Source organism: Grammomys surdaster, unplaced genomic scaffold (assembly GCF_004785775.1).
Source record: "Grammomys surdaster isolate TR1022 unplaced genomic scaffold, NIH_TR_1.0 263, whole genome shotgun sequence".
Classification (NCBI taxonomy): domain Eukaryota; kingdom Metazoa; phylum Chordata; class Mammalia; order Rodentia; family Muridae; genus Grammomys; species Grammomys surdaster.
The window spans coordinates 2,341,038-2,348,644 of NW_021604704.1; the positions used below are offsets into that span (position 1 = coordinate 2,341,038).

General features: G+C 38.9%; 1 pseudogene; it reads right to left on the minus strand.

The window, feature by feature from the left end:
* Positions 1-6,204: 6,204 nt before the first annotated feature.
* Positions 6,205-6,945, minus strand: LOC114628081 (annotated as a pseudogene).
* Between the last annotated feature and the right edge of the window lie 662 nt (positions 6,946-7,607).

Genomic DNA, 7,607 nt, shown 5'->3' on the forward strand with positions numbered 1-7,607 from the left:
TGAATTATCTAAAGGCATGCTCTATGAGGGAAGGGACTTTGCTTTGTATTAGCTTTTTTAGTATCTAGGACAGTGTCAAGCAAAGTGAGAACTAAATCTTTTCTGAATGAATGGATCAGCATAATGTCCCTTCAGCTCCTCACAGACTTCAGCCTGAGTCTGGCAACTTGCTGTATGCCCTGAATGCACTGAAAGAAACATTCATAGACTGAATAAGCCATTCCAGCCTGGTAGTCTTTCATTTTGATTCCACCATTCTTTCACCTGGACATGTCTATTTCCAAAGCACTTAAGTACAGCTTGATGTTGATGGTTTTTGTCAATGTCGGAAAAAAAAATGTTTGACAAGTGTGCAATCTCACTTCATGAATTTCAAAACAGATGACACCCATTTTGATAAATGCATATGATTCTGCAGTTGATGAGAAAGAAAAATGAAAATAGGGCTAAATTACAGTTTGGTACCCAAGACAATAATCAATCTTTCATCATGTTAATGGTCTGTCATGAGCCTGTAAAAGCACACAAAGACAGGAAACAGCAAAGTCCTCATACCAGCTTTCTCAGGGAGTCAACATAATTTGGTTAACAAGACACACTTATCTGTGAGTGAATTATAACTAACTATGAACCTGACAGTTCAATTATAAAATATGTCACAGCTTTCCAGAAGCCATTACTACCATAACACGGAATAAGGTTACCATGGGCAGAAAAGACTAATTGGTCAAGTTAGGTCTATTTTTAAATGTCACACAACATCTTTTTCCTCTTACTCTGTTTTCTGTGTCTTAGCTAAGAATATTAACTACCTCCTTATTCTCATTCTCACTCTAGTGATCTCTCCGAATGCATTTCCTGACACATGATCATTAAGATAGCTGGGAATGTATATTAACCAATTCTAGCTCTATCTCTGCTGAACTCATGGTAATGAAGGATGGGGGATAAGGAGGACTATGAAACGATGAGTCAGAGGCAGGAGAACTCACAAAAGCTCTTGCTGTACCATCTCTAGCTGGACAGTGCAGTGAGCTACAAGCAACTTGTCTCCTTTTGCCTATGAGTCTGCATTCCTATGCATGCCTGTCAGTCATAAGTTCTGCTCAACTTCTCTATCTCTGCTTCCCCCACCCAAATGAATTCACCTTACTTGCTACTTAAAATAGCATCACCTTTATAGAAAGCTGTATAACTTTAATCCGTACACTATGATACCTCATCATCCCTTCGCAGGTCAAGCTGCTCACTTCCTTCTCTGAATTACTTGTCTGAACAAAACCTAGATTTTTCTAAGCCTACTTTATTTAGGGTTCTTGAATGCTTCAACCTCCCTTCTAACCCACTTATTAGAGGTTGGGGAAAAAGAAGGTTAATAGGAAAAGGAGTTTGTGGACCTGTTTAGAAGTAATTTTGGGGGGTGATTCCATTCTTTGTTGTCAAGATACTAGCAGTCCAGTCCAATATGAATCAGTAGCAGCAGCTTGATCCAGAAGAAACAGCAAGACTCCCATCTGTCAAACCTGTATGAGTCAATGGAAGCTGCCAGAATCATTTGGAATACCACAAGAAGTTCTTTGATGTGTTTTTCTCTATAAAGTGAAGACAAATGAAGACTAGAGAAGAAGCTAGATGAGTAAAGCATTGCATGGCCAGCAAAGACCAAAGTTTACAAGTGAATACCGGCAAAGCATTGCACAGAGTCAAAATACAAGAAGGGCCTCTCATTGTTTATAGGTTTCCAAAGATCATGCACCGTCTCAAGCATCTGCTTCCACAAAATATCCCATGTCCTCTGACATGTGTGCTTCAGCAAAACATCTTCTCACGTGTCTGTTTTAGCAAAACATCCTCTCAGAAGACAGTTTCCAGAAAAGCATCACATGACACAACTGGGTTTTCAAAGAAACCAGAAATTTCCACTTCAGGTTTGAGTACAGACAGAAGTTATGGAGATGATCCCAGAAACAACCAATAAGGGTATAGGAGTGATGCAGAAGGAAAGCACAGCTCAAGGTACATTGCATTAAATTTAGCACCAGGGATAATATGACATAAGTCTCCTCTGTAAACTCTAAATATAGTACAAAACACAGTAGGTAGTATTACATCATTCAGGGGGCAGAAGAGGCTATTTAGTCTTTTATCAGCCACTGAATGAGTGATACTCCCAGGGTGCATTAATATTCTGGTATCCTTGTCTTTCTATGGACAGAGTTGGCTTTGGTATGTGACGATAGTCCTCAGGAATATGTATAGTTAAAGGCATTGAAGCTGAGTTAGCTAACTGAAATTTTTGAAGTTGAGATAATGGTGGGAATCTGACAATATTTATTGTTCTAATCATCCAGGAGTAATTTAATGATATAGAAGCCCTTCCATTAGCTTGTGTGAATAAAAAGAAACTGAGGTGCAAATCCTCACACAAATTGCTTCCTACTCCAGCTACCTCAAGTCATTCCTTTGCTGCACTGGTGCCAGGTCTTCACACTTAAAAATACTCTCTTTGCAGTATAAATTTAATGTGTCATGAAAATAGTCAACATTCAAACATACTTTTTTCTCAGAAAGGAAAAATGTCTAAGTAGATAATATTTTATTAGAGCTAAGCAAATAGTTTTGCATGGGCAAATGTTCTTATTTTAGAAATAGCAGAACTATAAATCCTAAGGCAATTATCTTGAGGAAACCAGCAAAGGAATAGGCGAAGAAGTATTATCTTAGTTTTAATGACTTTTTATAATATCAAAATAAATCATTACTGACAGAGCTGAGAGGTAATTTCAATATTATAAACAAATCAGTGGACCAATTAAGTTATCAGAATAGAATCACACTAAGCATAAAAACCATACTCCAAAAACAAGCTGGGCTTTCTACTCTTAAGGGTACTACTGAGTTCCAACTATCAATTCCACAAGGAAATGCAGTCTTGGGTGCCATTTTGCCCCATATATTCATGAGGATGGAGGATGGAGGATGGAGGATGGAGGATGGAGGATGGAGGATAGAGGATGGAAAGTAGCACTTCTGATTCTGAGCCATGATGGTTTGCAACAATTCAACTACATATCTTTATTAAAACACTGAATGAACCACTGCTCACATGCCAATAGCAACATTCTAGATGGGAGAAACTGTTATTGGCTGCTTTCTCTTTCCAAAGAGAAAGAATCTCTTTTGTTTGTTTCATCTGGAATTCTTGTAACAGTGCATTTCCACAAAATCCTGTTGAATCTCTGAAAAATTACAAAAGATAAAGCCAGACCCAATATTATCATCTTAGAAATGAAGAAACTAAAGCATGGAATGTGTCAAGTGCCTTCAGTGATATGTCACTACTAACAATAGGGCATAAAAGTTACTTTACCAAGTCACTGAAGAGGAGTTCTTCTGAAAATATGTAAAACTTTTGTACAAAAAGATGTGATCCAACAACAGGATGGCATGTTGCCATCTTTCAGAAGAGAAATTGACTTCAACTATGAAGCTAGCTGAAATGAGGATAACAGAAAGAGGAAGGACACAAAAACTGCCAAAAAATCATCTTTGGTGAATTCCCTATCTAGAGTTAAGGCAGATATAGTCCTTGGTGTCCTTTGGCTTACACAATTGGCAGAAAATAAATATATGCTATTCCCAGATCTCAGTTCCCAAATGAAGGCACAGTGATGGCAAGCAAGTTCTATAATTTCATGTGCTTTCTGAAAATTAACAGTGCTCTGAAACATTAGAACACACCAGGAACGAAGAAAGAAAATGGCATTTTATTTAGTGGTTTTATAAAACAGAAAGGATCCTAAAGGAAGCAGCCATAATGTAGCAAAGAGTTTCCACTATGTAAAATCCACTTAGGACTGTCACCTGATCTGCATAGAACTAAGGATAACTCCATATTTGTCAAATGATTTAGCTGAGCAGACTCTTACTCCACATTAGAGCCTCTAGACCACTGATCAACTCATGTTCTACCTAGGTATTTATTGAAAATAATGCTAACACTGCCTTTCTTAATAGTGTATACTTGATAGAATTTCAAAGGGATTATTTAATAAGTCACTGTTTTACAGATGACTGTGGATGCATAGGAAAGCTTGGTCAACCTTTCAACATCCCAGTATTATATTTGATTTGAAACATGGAAACCAACTAAACTACAAGGAGTGGACAAAATCCAAACTAAATGATACTGGTGAAGAATTTCATGCAAGAAAGAGTTGAAGATGTTGCTCAGTGGTAGTGTTTCCTTACTACGCCAAGGAACATCCTCCTTGAAGAGGAATTATATGGAGCAAGTGTGATAATCCAATTTGAAGTATGACAAAATCAATTATGTACTAAAATACTATCCATAGTGATAATTTTAATTAAAAACACAATTGATTTTGTTTCAAACAGGCTTTCCTAATTTACATCTCAGGATGCAATTACTTATCTAACTTCTATCTCAGTTTCACTGCTTCCCTGTCTAGCATCTCTACTTTTTCCTCAGTTATTTTTGGTTCCAAATTAAGAGATGTCCTTCCTCAAGTCAAGGCTATCTTGTCACCTGGACTCCAGCCCTCCTTCTTCCATCCTGACAATCCATTCACTCCTTAACTGCTTCCTTTACAGCTCGACCATCAATGTGCTACATTAATGGCTCTGAAGGCTGGGGAAATACTTTAGTTTGTAAACATGCAAGTATGAGGATCTGAGTTCAATTTCTCAGAACCCATGTGAAATGTCGGGCATGGAGTTGTGATTCCATTTGCAGGAAAACAGGCTGGCAGATTTTGAGGCTGGCTGGCCATCCAGTCTAAGCCAATTGGGAAGTTGTAGATTCTAGTAATACACACACACACACACACACACACACACACACACACACACACACACATATAATGAGATCACCCAAACCCCAAAAGATAAATGCCACATTTTCTCTCTTAAATGAGTGCCTTAGCATTAAATCTTTTGTTTGGGGTGTTTAACTTGGAGTTCATGTGGAATCTAGAAAAATACAAATAGGCCATTGTCAGAGATGCATTTAAGGAGCAGCATAAAATAATATAGGTAAAATGCCATTAGAGAAAGAGAGATCCTGGGGACAGATGGTTTTCAACAAATGGTGAAGTAATGAGGATGGAGGACATGAGGTGACAAGAAAGGTCAATGAAAATATGTATGGAGAAGCTACTTTGTAAACCAGGACCAATAGGCCATTAGCATTTCCTCAAAGATTGTCTGCTCATAAAAGCAACATGTACATCTTGCAGCAAATTTTGAAAATATATTCAAAATAATTGAAAGAGAATTTATGAGATAAATAATCTGAGCTGTGTGGCACCTTTCTTTTGAGACTATATTTTTTCTTTTTCTTTTTTCAAATTGCACATCATTCCTTTATTATACTGATCTGGAAGAGACTTAGTTGTTATGTCCAAACAAGTTCTGAACCCACACGGTAGGGTTTAGCAGCTGGAACATGATTCAGACATTGAAAGGCAAAGACTTGGACATGATCAAGGGGCAATTCACCTCTACAAAACAAGGCAAAGGGATCCAAACACAGCAAGAGGTGCAAGGAGTTTATCCCATTTGATATGAGAAATGGCTTATTTTTCTGATGACTGTATAAGACTGTTTCAACTGCCACTAGCAACCTCAGAGTTGCTTTTGTATATATACTTTTAAAAAAGGAAACATAATATAAACTTGACAAGATTGACTTTCTAGGGCCAGCAGCTCCTTTAGGGTCAGAGAGAAAGTAGGGTCTTTTAAGTCACCATGAGGTTACTTTTACTCTCCACTGGAGTGCCTATGCCCCCCAGTTACCTAATTTCTGGAAGAGTGCAGGACAGGTGACAGGGACAAATCTGGACTGCAGCTTCTCCTCATTGGTCATACCACAGCACAGTTCCTCCCTGACTTCTTAAAAACTATAATTACTATCTCTCAACTTTCCTGGTACAGGGAGTCGTCCCTGGATGTGGACCAAGAACCTGCACCCCCAGAGGTATTATTCTGACTAGCTTCTATGAAGGGAGTAGATGCAGGGGATAAAATACTAAATGAAAATGGGAGTCACAGGTCCCCATCTACAGCTACAACTTAAACTTAAGATCCTAAAGATATATATAATATGTGTGATGAGTGCTGGAGAGGCTGCAGGAGGCAGAACAGGCAGGGAGGGTATCAGGAGAGGAGTCTGTCTCCTCGCCTTCACTTCTTCACCTTGCCATGAGTAGCCACAGCTTCCATGGCTTTACACAATCTCCTCATCCCCCAGGAACTGTGTGGACTTGATGAGCTTCAAGTTCTTGTCCAATTCATATATGATGGGAATGCCCATTGGCAGGTTCTGCTCCATGAAGGCCTCTCCTGAAAGACCCTCCAGATGCTTGATGATGCCCCGAAGGCTGTTGCCATAGGCAGCAATCAAGACCCTTTTCCCCTCCTTGATCTGGGGGACAATTTCTTCATTCCAGAAGGGCAGTGCTCTGGCATTAGTATCCTTCATGTTCTCACAGGAGGATAGCTGGTCCTCAGTAAGGTCTGCATATCTGTGATCCTTGCTGATGTTGCTCCATCGGAGGTGACGGAACATCATAAGATTGACTCCAACTCTTTACCTGTGCCTCACCACGATTATCAGCAGTTTCCGCTTTATTGAGACTTGTTAGACCTCCATAGTGTCGCTCATCGAGACACAAGTCCTGACCATTGGCAACCACATCTGGTTAATGGCATCCAGGACTGTCCTGAGGGTCCGGATTGCTCTCTTCTGCACAGAGATGAGGCACATGTCAAATTCATAGCCAACATGTAGCAAGGCCTACCTGCCACTCTTTGCCTCCTCGTGGCCACTGGGCTCAGGTCAGAGTCATATCAACCGCTGAAGCAGTTCTCCAGGTTCCAGGCACTCTCGCCATGCCGGATCAGCACCAGCTTGTAAGCAGCCATGGCCACAACTTGAGACTGTATGTTTTCATAGTAAGACTCTAATTGTAGAATGTTCTTTTTTTTTCTTTTCTAAATGTGGCAGTGGTTTTACAGGAGCCTTTTAATGCATGCCATTTATTGTATGACAGCTATATTTCAAATGGGCTGTTCTTAAAAATGCAAACAATAAAAGGAGTAGATGTTATTTAAAGTTACAATTAAGAAAACACATATTGAATACTTGAATCTGTTGTAATTAAAAGAAAACCTTGGATATAGAATGCATTGAAAAAGAAGAGTGACAGGAAATAAAAGTCATTCTATAAATAGTTTTCTATTTAGCTTCTCCTTGCACAGGCACTTTGCCATACCACTTAAAATTCTCTAACACATGTACTGTTTGGTCTGTGTCACAGATACTAAAACTCTGTGAAGCAGATAACCTCAATTTCCCAATCATTGGATAATAATTTATTTTCAACTAAAATTGTTGTAAATAAGCATAGTATTAACATCCTTGTGTACATATTACTCTATACATCCAGCTAGCTAAGTGGAAGAGGATCAGTCCATGTTAACCTCAGTCATTTCTCTAAAAGGTTAGGCCAATCTACTCAGTTACTTGCTGTGGGTACAAACATTTTCCCACTGTACTGTCATCATCTTTGTACATTTTTTTAAAA